This window comes from Mesitornis unicolor, unplaced genomic scaffold (assembly GCF_000695765.1).
Source record: "Mesitornis unicolor isolate BGI_N332 unplaced genomic scaffold, ASM69576v1 scaffold12374, whole genome shotgun sequence".
NCBI lineage: Eukaryota > Metazoa > Chordata > Aves > Mesitornithiformes > Mesitornithidae > Mesitornis > Mesitornis unicolor.
The window spans coordinates 48622-66321 of NW_010179536.1; positions in this window are offsets into that span (position 1 = coordinate 48622).

Here is a 17700-nt window from a genome sequence, read left to right on the forward strand (position 1 = left end):
AAAGATCACCTGGTATGTCATTTTTGTCATAATTAGTCGGCAAAGAAAACAGCAAAGTCAAAAATCACAGTGGTGCACCGCAGCCCTCCTGTTAACAGAGCCAGGCTATCGATCCCATCACTCATTTATTTAGGAGATAGAATTTTAAACAGGAATGAGAACATAGTTACCATCAAATCAGCTGTCAGCTGGATGTCACCCTAGGCAATTAGCATGCTCCTAATGTGCTACAAATTTTAAGCCCAAATTATGTCCTCAGATGCCTGCATTCAGCTCACACTGACTTTGCAGAACATGCGGTTTAGAGCACAGCAACAGCAGAAGATCTGCAGGTGGATATTGCAGAGGCTTTAGAGAAGCAGCCTGGGCTGTGAGAAAAGGAATGGGAGAGGAGATCTACCATGAGTGCTGCTAACAGGGCAGAAAGTGTGAAAACCCTTCCTGCCAGACCGAGCAAGCAACCCTGCAAACGTGCTGTCTTCTGCCCAAAGCGGCACTGGAAATGGACTGTAAATACATTTGGAAGCAAGACAGGTAGTTAGCTATTAATATTTCTGGGGCTGCTCCTTGGCAGGTATAAGTCATTCAAATTCCACTGATTTCCCTGGTTCGTACCAGCTGTGGGTCTGACTCTGTGTTATTATTGAAGATAATAGATCTCTTATTTGGGCCAAATTTAGTCCTTGCTATGTCACTGCGACTGGATCAGCCGCACTGAAATTAACAGGGGAAAAGCTGAGCTCGTGTCTGGGAAATGAGCACAGCGTTTGTTAAAGTACAAAAGAAGCACCCTCACACACACACCTATGTATATGAACATGTTGTTTGTTGCATGTTGGATTGACTGACCGTTTTCCCTTCGAAAAAAGAGGAAACAAACTGCTTTCCTTTCAGAAAATGGTATTTCACACAAACCAAGATTTTCTACACAGGAAAAAATTGTTTTCCAAAAATGTTCCAGTCAGAAAAAGGATGGGTTTTGTTGTGTTTTACATCTGCCTGAGCCAGCACACTGCATGTTGGAAGACTCGTGAGCGCTCCAAGTAAATCAACTGCTGGAAGAACTAAGGGCACATTATGGTAGATACAGTTTAGCCCATGGTGGCTTTCCTGGGATGTCAGGAAACACAGCCACAGCTCCTGTAAGCAAGAGGCTGTTCAGGCAGAAGCAAATGATGACCTGAACCAAGCAAAAATATTTCATTTTAGCTCAAAATGTCAACACAAAACACCCTGACATTTGCAAATCAATTCTTTTTAGGAACTATGTGTTCCAATTTGAGATGAAAACAAATATGAAAATACCAGAATTTCCCATGGGACACAAATTCTATTTTTCAATGAGCTATCTCTATTGAGATGCCATTTTGCTATTACAAAGTCACTGTTTTCTACGGCTATGTCTAAATTTAAATAAAAGACAGCCAGGGACCAAACTCTCGTCTCAAAGTCTGATGGCCAATTGGGTTCCACAGTGCACACGGAGATCCTTCAACCTCCTGATCCCCTGCTTCAATGTACATTCACGTGGAGAATTTTTTCTTAATACTTACCTGGAATTTTCCATGACGCAATCTGAGGCTCTTGCCTCTTGTCCTTCTGCAGCGTGTCTCGAAAAACTCTGGTTTTGAACTCTTAGCAGAGAGTGTCAACGCTTTTGTCAACACAGCTCAACTCCCTGGGTTTCAAAATGGAGCCAGACCAATTTATATCTGGTCTGGATGAGTCCGGCTGACCCCTGGACAACTCCATTCCCATTCCCATTTAAACTGATGAAGCCACGATCACAAATCACCTTCCTCTCTATTTCAGTACCTAATAACGCACCCAATATTCCTGGGGGGAACAACCCAGTTGAGGAATTCATAAATGGACAATAACGTGTGGAGCTGTAGGTTTTCTATGTTGGGGGGCAACAGGCACGGACAGATCCCATCAGATGAGCAGAGAGAAACAGAGAAATAAACGTTCAAGAATATGTAATTCTTTGCACCAAAGCACATGGTAGTCATACTACAAAGCTGACTTCAAGGAAAGGGCTCAATGTATTTTCAAGCAGCTTTTTATCATCTTTTAATGTAAAATAAGAGCTGGAAACAAAAGAGGGAAGCCAGCTCTCTGCACACTCCAGCCAGTGCTCTGCAGAGAAACAGTGATACCAGGTAAAACAAGCTCAAACCACCGGAAAGTGCCTGACACATCCAATGTGAACAACCAGCACCACATGAGAGCCTGACCGTGAGTCTGGGCACCAGCTGCTCTTCCCCATCACACAAACCATCCCTCACAAAATAGACATCCTGCGCAAGGACACACGTTATTTTGGTTGCCATTAATATTAAGTTTCCAGGAGATGCTCCCTTTTTCTTGCCAGAGGATGAGCTCCCCAGCATCTTTGGTAGTCTCCTGTTTACTGTGTCTTGTTACCAGGGAGTTACCCCTGACCAAAGCAGGGCTTTGCTCCTCAGATACCTATGGAAAGACTTTCCCCAGTCCAGCTTTGGACTAAATCTCCTAAAATCTCCAGAACATGAAGCTCTTTACCCGTTATTCATCCTAAAGTCGCATCTTGTCTGTTCCAAAATTTAGACTTCACGTTACAGCCACACAAGCCAGACACCAGTGGCTAAACTTAGGCTTCCACATTATCACAGCAATTACACATCTCCTGCCTCCAACTTCTTTAAATAGAGCTGATTAATATTCAGACTTTGCAATCCCTTGATTAAACAAGACACCCACAAGGAAGACACTACCAGAGACCAGTTGCCAAACTGGAAACTCCCTGTCAAAAATTATAAAGGAAAAAATGGAAAAAAACCCCGTCTCTTTCATCTGCTTCCTATGAAGTCTCAGCTGCGTCTGTGTCACTGTGCAGAAGGCAATAAGAGACGATGTCGACAGATGGGGAGCTGAGGACACAATTCACCCAGCCTTCAAGAAAGCTTACAGTCCCGTACTATACATTAATCCACAAGGTCAGTAATGGGGAGGAGGGGAGACACGAACCGTGTAAGCAGATAAAGAATTAAGATGGAGGTAGCAGACAAAGCGGGCACGTCTGCGGTATTTAGCGTGGATGCGGGGGGATCTGGTGGAATGTCACAGGGGGCATTTCGGCTGCGGGGCCCTTTGCCAAAGGCAGGGCCAAAGGGGAAGAAAAGAGCAGAAGGGAAGAAAAGGTGCGGGAGGCACTCATCCAAGCACCAGTCAGTGCTGAACAGGGAGTAAATTAATCCAGGATGACACTGACAGACTAGGATTAAGTAGCTCACCCCTGTCATTAGGTTGCATGCACATATAGATGAGCTAACAAAGATAGGGACAATGCTTACCCCAAATAATTGAGGACACAAGGAAAAAAAGGGTCAGGGGAAGGTTATAAAAATAGTAAAGTAGGAAGCTTCCAGAGCAGGTTTTCAAGTCAGCCCTTCCCTTACTTGCTCCTTTGCTAAAATATCTATTTCTATTCTGATCGCCTCTGCTGTCACCAACCTGACTTCCCTTTCTTTCCTAAGGGGAAATTCCTCTCCTTCTCTTCCAGCCTGTCCTTGATTTACCACACATGTCATCTTGCTCTCCAACCACTCCATTACCTCCTAGCCTTCCAATGCAGCCCAATCAAGGTCTCTTCTTTCATAGAAGCCATTACTATGGCTTGGCTGATGAGGGCTAACTTGCTAAGAAATGTCAACTCAATCACTTTCCATCACGGGTCCAGATCAGATACAACCAATGCACGTCACTTTTAAAAAATTTTAAGACTTTCGGGATACAGGCACTGAGCTGAGATTGATCAACAGTGGGCTCTGGGTCTCTCATACCTGCACCATTGACTTCGTGTGTGACCACGTGCATCACCTCAGTTCTGTAGTTTAATTTCTTCTGCCCTTTGCCAAGCCTTCTAACTCCTTCACCCGAAATCTGCCCAGGGAGCTCCTCAGGTGTGGTTTCAGGACCAGTTTAAGCAAATCTACAACAGCCTGGCTGTCAATAAAGGACAGGGCTGCGTTATTACTCTTCTTCCTTCATATTGGTTGACATGCTCAAATTCCAATTATTTCCAGGGCTGAAGTACAAGAAGTCTGGAGTGGGCATAAGGGAGGAGGTGGACATGCATATTTGCAGATGGAGGGCTTTCTCTCTGTCTCTCTCGGTGCTCTCTGCAAGCAAACTTTCACTCTCCCACACTGGAATAAGGAAAGCTAAAGACTGGTAATAGTCACACAAACGTGAAGTGGGTTTGGTAAATTAAAAAATGATCAATCTCACTCAGAGCTGGCAATGAGATAAGACTTAACTCTATATCACTCTAGTGGGAAAAAGGAAAGAGCTGTTTACTCTCCAAGGCCCCTGTTAATGGCATCGCTGCCCAGACCAGGGACATTCATCAAAGACACGTGGCCATCCCTTTGTTTCAGTTTTCCTTTCTCAAGCCTGTTGCAATTAGCATTTCTTAATGCAGCTCAGCTGAAACCGCCACTAATGCAATCCAAAGTTGCTAACTACAATGTCATTGTGCACCATAACTAATGTTTGCTTAAAGATCAATAGGTGAGGCCAGTGTTAATTGTTAAATTAAACATAAACATTGTCAAAACACATCCAACGTTATTCTTCCACCTGATGACATGAACCTGGGGATCCCTCGGTGACCTTATATCCAGGCTCTGTGACCTTCAGGTGCTTTGCATCAGATTATCTTTACCTTATGCAAACTAGTGTTTTAATTGATCATTTTAGAATGCAGCAGATCGCAGAACTCATGCAGTCTCAGGAGGGTTTTCTTTGAGAAACAATCTCAGAGGGGGTAAAAACATCTGTAGGGTACTTGGGAGCATTTGTAGGGTACAGGGGAATTTGGAGTTAAATACGTCACCATTTGTCTGCAACCTTTCATGATAACATTCATTTCTAACCTGCCTAGATTATCTGTTGGACTCACCGGAGCCAAGAAAAGTGTTGCAGAACAGAGCATTTCAGGTAACAACTTTCAGCTGCTTTGCTGACCGATAGGATTCAGTTCTTATTACATCGTCACGGGAAGAGTCACAGTTTTGAGGATGGGCACCGTGGATGATGGAGGAAACCTCTCTTGGTAAGCATCAAAAACACCGGGCAGAGCACAAGCACCATTGCTCCCAGCGATGAGGTACGTAGTTATACCGCTTGTAGCAGTGAACAGGAGCGGATTCCTGCCCTGCTCCACCTTCCCGCTGTGCCACGACTGCCAGGTAATTAGAGCTTGCCAGAAGCTGCCGAGGGCCTAAAATAATTACTCCAACATGCTTTATCTGTCACATGCATCTTAGGATGTTAAATTCGCTGTCAAATTTGAAGGGCTGTTCTAAGTCATCAAGTCTGGCTCTTTACACCACAGGGAACAAAACCGTGTATGTTTTATTGGTTAATCAAACACCATCTAAAAACTGTTGAATTTTTTTGTCCTGCTCACACTGGTGGGGTCCATTGCAGAACCCCTTTCCTCTGTCAGTAAAAAGCTTCCCTCTAACTTCCAGCCTTGATTTATTCAGAGCCAGTTCCTGCCTATTTGTTCTTGTGCCAGCATTTCAGCTTATATAGCTCTTATCCCTCCCTAGTGTTTACCACCACCCCCCCGCCCCGATGCATTTCTGGAGAGCAGGCCTATCTCTTCCCAGCCTTCATGTTATTAGGCTGAACAAGCCCTGCTCTTTCAGCCTTCTTTCATAAAATAGGTTCTCCATTTCCCCAGTCACCCCCGAAACCCTGCCAGTCTGAATCTTAAACACGGGTAACCGCAACTGTCCCACTCAGGTTTCTCCTTCGTGTCTTCTGCAGCAATATTAACATCACTATAATTCTGCAATAAAATGGATATATTCTAGGATTGTGGTTGTTCTGTTCACAGCCAGGTTGCATAGTGGCCCGTCTTCATTCCCTAAGCATTTTAACAGTCTTTCGCTACGTCTGTCTTTCGCGCTGAGGAATGCATGGTTTACGGCAGCAACTTCTGTTATTGGTCCCAATGTGCATTGACTTTGTACTTCACGATACCCAAATTCTGTAAGTTGATCTGAATCAACAATGCTCCCAAATTTTCCATCGGCAGTGTGTTTCATTAGCTCAAGCAACTCCATAACCACTTTGCAGTTCCTCATTTCTTCTTCCCAAGTCACCTTCCATCCTCGCCCCTTTGACCACCCTTTGCCCCATGAAAGAACACTGGTTTTAATCCTCACCTTCCCCACCATCATCACAAATTCCCTGTAAAGCACAATATATTCCATTCTCCAGAGGAACCCAGCTAGACTGGGGCATCACACTGTTCTTGACTCCTGCTCAGTGAAAGCTCTCCAAGGGCCCCAGCACAATCCCTCTCTCACAAACCCATCTTGCACTTATCCCATTTTTCTTGTGCCTTCATATGTTCAATTATTTAAAAAGCTGCTCTAAAACACCGCACAGGACTGAGGTACAGCCAGGAGTTTCCCTAATCACTTCTTAACAGCTGCTCCATCCTTTATTACAGGTACCGTGTTTGCTACTTTCCAGTCGAACGCTCAGGGCAGAGTACTCAGGCTTTGAACAGTTACTTGAGAATTTTTGCTACAGGGTTGATGATTTCGTGTGTCAGTTCCTTCTCTCTCCTGGGGCTGATCTGATCCTTACAGACTTGAACATGCAAAGTGCTTGAAGTTCTGCATAGTGCCCGTGACCCTCTCCAGCTGTATTCACTCATTCCCAGTGGCCATCCTCATCCCTAGGGAAAGCTGAGCGTCCCTTCAATGTCTGGATGACACAAACTAATCCCTAACCCATACTTACTGCATGGTAGACCCATTCATTCTTTTTCTTGCCATTTATATGGCTAGTGAGCCTTTTATTGTTTCTTTTCCTTACTGTACAAGATTGTCTCAGTTTCATACCTTAACTTTAGACCTTCATCTCCTAACCCTCAAGGCATGGCTTCTTTACCCTTCTTCCAATGCTAGCCCATTCCATTTCACTCCACATACCCTTTTCAATGCTATTATTTATCTGCTCAGGTCTAAATCCTTTCCTGACAGGTTTTTCTCAGTGGTGGACAATGCAAATTCCAGGTAATTTCTACACCTTCCTTTAAAGAAGCCTCCAGAATTTTACATGTCCTAACCCTTGAGTTGTCCTTCCCTACTAATTTCACCTGCTTTAGACACCAACATGAGTCACTGCTGGCCATGAAAATGTACACTTTGGAGACCCTCTTTTTGCCTTTCTTACATGAGGACCAAAACCATTAGTATCTTTAACATTTGTTAACCAGTGACTCAGTTGAGGGCAAGATGAATCCTGAATGGTTGCACAAGCAAGCTGTCTTCCCAGCTCTAGGCAGCTTTGCAGTAACAGGGAACGTGTGAAGCTCTGTCTGCCTGGGCTCTGACATACTGCCTGCTGCTGTTTGCAGTCCCTGGTTGAAGCCTAGACAACATCCCAAGCACAGGTTGAGATTTTGAACCCAGGTTAACAGGTAACAACTCTCCTGCACCGTGATCATCCCATAGATCAAATTATCTGCCTGTATGATTGAGACTACACAAGTCTCTCTCCAAGTCTGCGCTGGCACGACTGAACTGTTATCAGTGTAGCACAGAAATAAGTTGCCTTCTGATGGGATTCTTGAGTGGAGCACTGCGTAAACCCCGCAGTTTTAATTTGCTGGAAAGAAGAACACACCTTTGATATTCACCTGCATTTCTGTCAGACAAGATACATGCTCTGATCTGCCATCACTGCAATTTCATAGCTTCAGAAATACACAGCCACACAGCAGCGAGGACGTGTTTTCACTGAAGTCAACAAACACAACATGATACTGTTTCAGGCTTCCTGTTATTTTTCACTGTTTGGTCCTCTCCTAATAAACGTATTTATTCACGCTACACAGATTTGAGATCCAATAATTACGTCAAAGCATGCAGGTCTGAAGTGCAGCAGGATCCACAATAAAAGAATAATAATAAACACTGAAATTTCATCAAGATAAGAAGGACATGCAGAGCTAGAATTAAGAAGACTGCTAAAAAATTAATACAGCCTCCTTACCTGCTCTTCTTTCTGAAAAACCTGGGGAAATAACAATAAAGCAAGAGACAGAAAGAGATAAAATCCTCCAGAATTCAACTCCACACACCATTAATTATGGTAGTTAGAAGAATCAAGCACTTTGGACAGATTTTGCCCGGATTCAGGAAAGCGCTTTAACATGGGTTTAAGTTTACCCTCTGTTTGGAAAGTACTTAAGCATAGGCTTAACTTCGAGCAGACGTTTAAGTCCCCTTGACTTTAACATGTGCTCAAGTGGTACCTACAAAGGAAGCATTTTCCTGAAGCAGGAGACCATCTTGGCTTAGGCACTGGATTAGCTGTCAAGAGACAGGGATTTGTTCCTGGCTCTACCGCTGGCCATTGACAGGGTGAGCCCAGGCAAATGCCATCCCTTTGCTGTGCTTCGGTTTCACCACCTGTAAAATGGAGCTAACTGCACCGCCCTTTGCCAAACGCTCCGGTTTTGATGCACAAAAAGCATTATATTTAAGAAGTACATGTTCATAGGATTATACTCGAACTCCTCGTGTCCTTCTTGCACCACAGTTTTGAAGAACTGGTGCTGGCAACTGCTGGACAAAGAGGGATCTCGGTTGCACATCGTCCTTATCCCTCCCTGTTAATCCAGAATAAGGACTGACTGTATTAGCTGATTTCCACTTTTTATACATCCCTTAGAAACACCTACCTTCTTTTTTTATTTAGTATAAAAAATTCCATTGAAGTTAATGGGTTATTAAGTTGTTGGATGCATTTTACACCTTCATACGTGAAGTGAGTTTGGATTTTCATTAGTTAGAGCTAACACCAATTTTCAATAAAATATTAACCAAACACACAGAGAAATAGTTCATGTGGATCTATCCACTACTTCAATAAAATTAATAGACTTAGATATTTACTCTTGCCCCAGCAGTAATATTTTCCCACATTACATTTCAAACAATGAAATGACACTAAATTCATTTAAAACAAATTTATATTATTGTTATTTTAAACAATACTTAATTCAATTTCAGTGTTTGGCATGCAAAGTTTGAAAATATCAATATTATTGTTTAATGTAAAAAAAAATTATATAATTCAGCTACAAATTATTAGCATATGCAAGCTTCCCAAATGACTTTCAGGGCTGGTATTTACATTAAACTGAAAGTGAGCAAAACCAGCCAGATGTAACTGTGCCATTCAGAGAATGTGGCTGCTAAGATTTAAAAAAAAAAAAAGAAAGAAAGAAAGAAAAGGGCATTCAGCCCCAGTTTCAGTCCCCTCACCTGCACTTGGTGGTAGCTTATCCAGGGGAGTGTCACCACGGGTTTGCTGCGGCTGAACTGAAGAGAAAGCAGAAGGACACAAAAACGTAAAGAAATGGGAAGACAACCCATTTGTTGCTCAGCGTGGAGCTTTTGGGGCAATATTTGTTAGAAGCAAACCTCTAAATATGTGCCAATAGCATAATTTCCCTCACAGATTGGCAAACTGAGGCACTGCAGCTCTTCTTACCATAGAGGACACTGGAGATACGGCCATGCAGGTGGAGGGCACGAGCCCCTGCCATTGCAGCCTGCTCTCCAGCCACAGCCCAGCCCTCTCCTTTCTGTTTTCCCTGTGGCCAAGCATGGCTCCTCTCACAGCAAGGTCTGTCCCTGGTGAGGACAGACCCCAGCTGATGGCCTGTCCTCCACCATGCAGCTATGGTGAAACTTCCCCTCAGAGCCAGGGAGCAGCAGCAGTCACTTTATGTGTGTGGCTTCCTGCCATGGTGGGCACCTGGAGAGCAGCAGTGTTATTACTTTGTAATAGTACATATGTTATATACTCTAATATAATAACCTATATTGTTATACCTCTAGTATATTATTATAATGTTTAGATTAGCACATATGCTGCAGTGAGATGATATGTCAGGTTCCAGCTCAGCACAGAGTGGGGCTGGGGGAGCACTGGCTATAGTGTGTGAAGATCTCAGAGGGATGGCTCTACCCGGCTGTTTCCTTAAAGAAAATAAGATGCCTTGAACCATCCTGGCCTCCTGATGGTCTGGTTGTGAAAAAGACAGTTTTAATCCTTGGGGCCAGATTTTTCATCTGAAGAAAAGAAGGGTGTTGTAAGTAAGAGGAGACTAAAATAAGGCCTGGGTTTGTTTGAGGTGTCTGGAGGCTGCTGGAACAGCACTGGCTGTCCCATGGCCAAAGCAATCTCTGGGATCAAACCCTTCTGCACAAGAGATATAGCACCAACTTAGGGGGAAACAGTGTCAACACTGTGCAGTTGAACCCCACTTTAGGCAAACTGCATTTGAAACAGCAGACATTTAAAGCTTATAAACCATGTGGAGAGTCAAGGTAAATAAAGTGTGTTCGCAACACATCCCTTAACGTTCCACCAACAGGAAGGAGATGCTCTATCACTTGGAAACAAGCTGCTCCCTGAAAATTGCCAGGATGGCTTTTGCCAAACTTTCCTGCTAAAAACAACACAACAGGGGAGCCTGGGAATGACCACAGAAAACCAGTGACTCAAGGTAACCTTCGAGGAAATCACAAAGTGTATTTAGATTTGATTTTTGCCTGCTAACGTGGTCCTTTGAAACCCTTTTAACAAAGAAGCACTTGCCATTTGAGGATGCCTTCCCCATATTCAGCACTCAGAGGAACTCTGATTCAGAATAAAACAAGTGGCTGGAAGAGTGTGTGGGTATTTAGCTAATTACATGTTTGGTAAAATTGTGTTTTAAAACAATGCTGCTTGTCTCCTCCCTTTGCAGTTTGCCAGTTCACTGGAGTGTTTCCCATGGATTGGCAATTAGATGTAATTAGGTCTTGTGATTTCCCCATTTGTCTTCATGTCACAAAGTTTACTACTAAAAATGCTCATTTTGATAGTAGGCGTTTTCTAATTGCTTACAGCCTGCAGCAGTAACAGAAACCATTGGCAGCCACAGCACCTGAGTTTACTGTTGGATCAAGGCATTACTCCCTGCTCAACTTTTCAGGAGGATTTTGTAGCTCCAGAAAGTCTCAATCTCACTGTGTCTGGGTCAGCTCTAGAAATTTGACAACCAGCGGTAATTTGGGAGGTGGGTAGGAAGTCGGAGCCCCAGTTTAATAGGTGTTAAAATATTAGAGAGGAGGAATTGAGCTTTTTTCCCCTGCCTTTTTTGGTTTTGTTGGTTGATTTGTCGTTGTTTTCTTTTCCCTCCCAGAAAAACATGTCGGTATTAAAGTGCTAATTTCCAACCCTTTTGGAATTCAGGTCCGTGACTGACGTTACCTCAGTCCCACGCAAGATGTTTCTGTGCAGTCTGTAGAAGGGACTGGTCTGCTGTGCATTTCCAAGGTAGATAGGACAAGAAGCAGCAGGATTGAGACGTAACAGAAAACATGAATTAGACACTAGGTAAATCTCTGCAGAGTGAGAATTGTGAAGCAGTGAACTAGGCTGGTGGTGGCACAGCTTCTTCTAAACTGGAGATCTTTAAGAACGGGTTAAGGAAATAGCTAGCAGGAATCATTTCCGTTTTACTGGGTATTGGGACTAAGAGATGAACTAAATAGCTTCCTAAAAGCCTTTTGAGCCTTATTTTTTTGTTTCATGAGTAGCACGGGTCTTTTGCAGCCCACCATTGTTGGTACCGTTTCACTGTGTGTGCATTTGTCACGCGAGTCGTATGGGCACCAGTCCCCTCTCCTGGCTAGGTCTTCTAAGCTCTTAAATGCATTCCCCTGAAAAGTACATAGCAGAAGGGCGTATTTGACAAGCACAATTGGAGATAAGCAGCCCTGAGGAGTTTTAGGACACTGAAGAAAGAAAATAATCTTCTGGTTTCTTCTTTGCACAAAAAAAAAGATTTAAAATAACTCCATCCCCTCTGGACTGCAGAAAGAGACACTCTAAACCAGATAATCTCCAGCTCTTAGACAGAACATTTTCTCTGTTGATCTCAGAGATCTTTGCTAAGGAGGTCAGCAGTGTGATCCTGTTTTGCTGATGCACACAGGTGTGCAGATCGGAGTTATGGCCACACTCCCAGGCAAGCAGAGGTAAGAGCTGCTTTTTCTGCTTGGAGGCAGATCCAGGCTGCGTTCACCCCTTCTTGCAGATGGAGAGCACAGCACCTCCAGCCTGTGCATCTGTGTGGGCAGACCAGCTGGGCCCCAGCAGAGCTAAGCTTGCCACGTCTAAGTCCATCAGCAGACACCATAAGACCAGCTCTTTCTTAGCACGCTGCAGATGCTTTGTGCATCACCGACTGCTCGGCGACATGGACAAGAGGCGTGCGTGGGTCACAAAACATAGCGATTACTCTCATTTCTCTTCTTTACCATGCTGAGTAGCCATATTACTAGCAACTGGCCTATGTTCACCCCACAGATCATAGGGTGGAGCAGTAGTAGAGCTAAAGGTACCACCCGATCATCCCGATGCTTTCCAGGCTTGTGTCTTTGCCTGGAGCAAGCTCGCTTATGGATGACACTTGTGGTTGTGCACATTCCACCTGCAGGGACTGCAGCTCTTTGTCTGTGGCAAAGCTGTTCCCTAACATTCCCTTTTATTAAGTATTTGCTACAACACTCTCTCAGTGCTTTTCTCAAGCTCCACAATCTTGGATTTAGGACTGACAATAGAGAAGAAGCGCAGAAACAAAGTACTTGTGCACAGGGATAACACCTATAAATTCAAAGTGCGGTGGCTCTGCCTTCACATGAGTCTTCATCTGATTCTTTAGTCAAGCTTTGGGGGAAAAAATAACAAAACTAAAACTGCCTAGTTTATTTTTGTCTGGAACTGCAGGGCAGATGAGTTTTCCAGAAGGGATAGAAGGCTGCCATTGATTTTATTATTGAGTCACTTTTAATGAGTCACAGTATTTTTGGAAGGCTTTTAAGATTACTGTAAAGTGCTTAGTTACAGTGGCTACAGGTGCCAAGGCAGGAAAGGAAATAACAAAGAAATGCACAGCAGCTGTATTGCTACGCTTCCCCTCAGAACTGGGATCAGCAGAACAACACACATGGAAAATGCAAAAGAAAATAGGAGAAGATGTAAGAGATGACAGAAGTCAGCACGGTCAGCTGCTACGCCAAAGCAAAATGTATTTTATTTAAGGGACTGTCCGATGCTCCTTAGCTGCAAGCTGGAAAGGGCCGCTGACTGCCTCTGGATTGCCGGGCGTGCAGTGAATCGCACGTTTGCCTTTCAAGCTGTCCTTTGGTTGTAAGTCATTTGCTCCCATAGCTGCCAAGCTCTGCCACTGCCATCCTGTGTTGAATGAAACTGTGGAAGCATCTCACTGAGCAGATGGGAGAAGGGAAGGCAGAAAAGGGGGAAAGAGGTGGCATGAAGAGGAAAAAAAATGCATTTTTTTCTTTGTGATGTGAACAGACTCACCTCTTTTTCACCTGTACCGCTCTGAAATACATTGGGCACAACTTTCAAAGAGCTCACAGATATGCTCCGTGTTAAACGGCAAAAAATTATTCAGTGTTTTCTACTAAAAAGTACATTCTAATGATCTGGCTACGGAAAACAAACAGCCTCAAAAACACAGGGCTGGAGAAAAAGCTCCCAGTTACCACATGATGTGCCAGCCAGATTTTCAGATACTTCCCGTGACGGTCGCAGTTAGGCAGGAGCAGCAACCCTGATTTTGGCGAGCAAGCTCTGAGCAGGATCCATTAAACATGCGCACGCCTGCCTTTGCTCTGGCGTAGCAAGTGCCTGAACGCACAGCTGGAAACTCGCATATGCAAATACGGGTTTGTACGTGCGGATAGCTGCACGCAGCCCAGAAATCACTTCTGACTTTGGGGGCCCGGTTTTGCTCTCCTCCTGCCTCCCCCACCCCTTTCGCCAGACAGGGACATGCAGAATATTCCCTGGGCCGCAGCGAAGGGTCACCGCCAACTCCACAGCATCTTCCGGCATCCTCGGCGCCGGCATTACTCGCCCAGGAGATGCCACATAGCAACCTGGGCACACAAACACACATGAAAGAGACAGGGAGAGCGAAGGAAACCACTTATTGTCTCCGGTGGAGCGGCGTCGCAGCGGACCCAGCCTTGCGTCTGCTCTTCATGCGTGACTGGCATGAGTCCCACCGCTAAGTCCTTGGCCAGCGGCCAGGCTCAGAGTGGCAGGCACCTGTCCCTGCTGGGAGACCTGGCGACCCCGACTTGCCCTAACGGTTAGTTCTTTTCTAACATCACGTCTACTCGAATTTACCTCAGGATTTCCCCCCTCCAGGTGCCGGGGAGCTAGGCTGATGCCAACTGCTTCACCATGGATAAAGCAAGGAGCGTTCCCAAGCTGCACCCCGGCACCCTCGAAGCATTCAGCTGTACTCTCCTCGCTGGAACAGATGGGACCCATCAAGGTGTTAGCGTCCTCCATCACATCAGCAAAATACCCCAGCACCGGGACAAAGTCAGGAGAGGAAAAACAAACCCCAACGGGGCTCCCTCTCAACTGTCTTTAAAAATGCAGTTTGAGACCCGTGCTGAGGAGCAGGCCTGGCTCCGTGCTCCAACCTCGGGGGTGGCAATGGGGTCTAAGATGGTCCCCCATCCTTCACACAAAGACATTGTCTCTGTACCCAAGGAATCGCAGGTCCCAGAGCTGTGGGCCGTATTTTGGTTCACTTCATTTGGGAAGCCTGTTCCAGCATTTCCCTGCCTGCTTTCCCTGCCTGCTTTCCCTGCCTGCAGCAGCACCTTGCACACACACACAGATCAAAACCTTTCACCAGTGGCTCTGCTGGAAAGGAGGACAAGGAATTTCATTTTGCAGGAGAGGAAACAGAATCCGGCCAGGAATGGGGTTTTTTTCTAGGAAGTTTAGGGCAAAGATAGGACTAGGACATAGATGTCCTTATTCTGCAGCCTGTTTCTTACATAAAACTCCACTTCCTTCAGCGTTACAAATGCAAGTGGAAATATTTCCAGAGTGTGGAGAATTCTTGAGTGATCTTCCATTATTTCAGCTTCGTTTATAGTCTCTCATCCCAATATAGCACATTTCACTTATCCTTCTGAAGAAAATGAACAAAGCTTTTGCTTTCTGACAAATGATCTGCACTGGAAACTGGCAAGTCCTGTGCACCTCGTCCCCAATTTTAATGGCATGGTGGTATCTGACGTCAGATAGAAAGGATGACAAATGGCGTTGAAAAGACCTTTTTGCCTATTGCCAATAAAAATTGAGTTGCCTGCTCTGTCATGAGGAAAAGAGGGTGGCTGAAGGCAGAGCATCCCAGCTCTACTGCCTCATACCAGGCACTCAGTGGCTCTGCAGCTGCCTTTTTCCTCAAGCAACCATGGTCCATAGGTTTCTTCTGTCTATCCTGTCTCCCCCGACCACAGATCTTCATGGCCCAAGCTCTTGTCTGCAAGGGGGATACGGTACGTACAGGCTGGAAGCTTTATCTCAGCAGGCTCCGCTGCAAAAGAAATGACATGAGGAAAACCGAAGATTCAAATCCTCTCCCTTAGAAATCAATGCTCATTTTGTACTTAGATTCAAAGAGGTGCAGAAGCCAGCAAAACCAAGGCTGGAAAAATAGAAAGGACTGAGCAAAAAGCGCTTTGTGCTAGAACCACAAGACTGAAGTCAGTAACATTCTCAGGCCTGCTCATCTGTATAAACAGGCTAAAAGCAGCCTAACAGCAGCGAGATGAAAGAAAAGCCATCATTTAGGGCAGTGGCAACTCGTTAACCCAAATGACCTGCATCTCTGGCGAGCGCTGACCCAAGGACTTGTGAATTTACCTCCACTGCCCAATAAACTGTCGCTGCCCAGCTTCTCTAATTAAAATAGTCCTGGATTTACAGGACCTACCCAGAGAATAAACTGGAATTTATCAGATTAGCTAAGCCAGATCATACGTAGAGCATACAGGCTGGCCAACAGCCTACTTTGGACCAGATTAACCAGCTAAAATAATTGGGGATTTTTGCAAAGTCTGCCCCTAAAGACCGGCATTAAAGGGATGCACCAAAGAATGAGCATATACTGCAGCCTATTTCTTTTTACCCTATTTCGTTCTTAGCTCGATGTTCCTTGGAAATTGCTGGGAAATCAGCATTTTGTCTTGCACTAACCAGTGAAAAATATTCTCTCTGCATCTCCTTCAGGTGTGCTGCACCAGTGGGAATCAGTGGATCTCTAAAAGGGTAGGGAGGGTGTAATTAATGCATTCCTACGTCAAAACTCTGTTCTCCTTATTCCTATGCTCTGGTCCCTGCATCGTCAGCCTTGTGTGATGAGGAGTGATTTGTGGGGAGTTTGTGGACTGGTGTCTGAGTGAGAGCAGGGCTGTGTGTTGTCTTGACCAAGTCAGATGTCCTTGCTGGAAAAGAATGAGGATGTTTTGGGGTCCTTTCTCCTGGTGTCCTCAAGGGAAACGTGGTGCAGCGGTGCCTCCCTCCACCTGCTCTCACTGAGTTATGTGCACTGGAGCTGACAGCGACATCCTGGCGGATGTTTCCTCTGTGCAATATGGGCTTCACTGCCGCTCAGGCAAAACAGGTTTTGCTACCAGAGCCAAAGGACTGCAGCCACGGGGAGGAGCAGGAGGAGGAGCAGAGCCAGGAGACACCTGAGAGCTGGATTTCATGCTCCTGCTCTGTGTTCTCACCCTCCCTCAGCAGCCACTGCCCAAGCCAAACAGACAGCAGAGCTGTGGACGTCTTGTTCCCCTCTGCGGGTGCCACCACCCACTTGGCTTGTGCCTGGAGCAGGCCTTGGGCATTCTCAGCCCTGCTTTAAACCTGTAGACAGCCACTTCAGAGGGGAAGCAAGCCTGAAGTCCTTTGGGACATTTTTATGAGACTCTGCTTCTCAGCATCAGTGGTTTCAGCCTTTCTCTTTTCCTTCAACATTTACTGTTTTCCTACCACGCACGAGCCATATTTAATAAAACGCATAAAACATCTGAAAAATGGGGATGGTGTATTCTGCTGACCTCAGCTGTGAGGTCTATCAGCATTCATTCTCCTCTGTTTTCCTTATCAAGGATCTATCTGAACACAGCTAACAGGGGAACAGAAAATAGCGGATCACAACGAGGGAAATAAGATGCTGCTGTCCTGAGCCAGTGCTGGTCTGGAGTCCGTGTGCCTGAGGAGTGAGGCAATAGAAAGAAAGGTAAGTCATTAATGGACAGAAACAGACCTTCTCCACCTAATTTTGGTTTTGCCACTGTTTTCTGCTGGTTTATGCCAAACCCAGCCCTGCATGCCCAAGCTAACTCCTCCTCTGTACCCATAGTAGCCACCCACAACAATTCTGCACTTCCAGGCTACAGTAAGGGAATCTGTTGCTTGCTGCTGGTTGAAGGATATGACCCCAGGACTACCACGAGGCAAGCAAACCAAATGCTAACTGGCCTGCAATATGAATCTTTACATACCCCAAACCGGGGCGTGCATCTGCTTTTTGGGCAGAGGGACAGCTGCCACAGCAGGAGAGAACAGCTCAGACCCAGCATTCGGTCTTGGCTGCAACGACCCGGCTCCTGGATTTCCACATGTGACATTTCTGCCGATGTAAATGAGGGAGCTCCATATGCTGAACAACTGCAAAACGCAGCACAAATCTGAGCAGTGAGGTGTTCCTCCTCATAGCTCCACGAG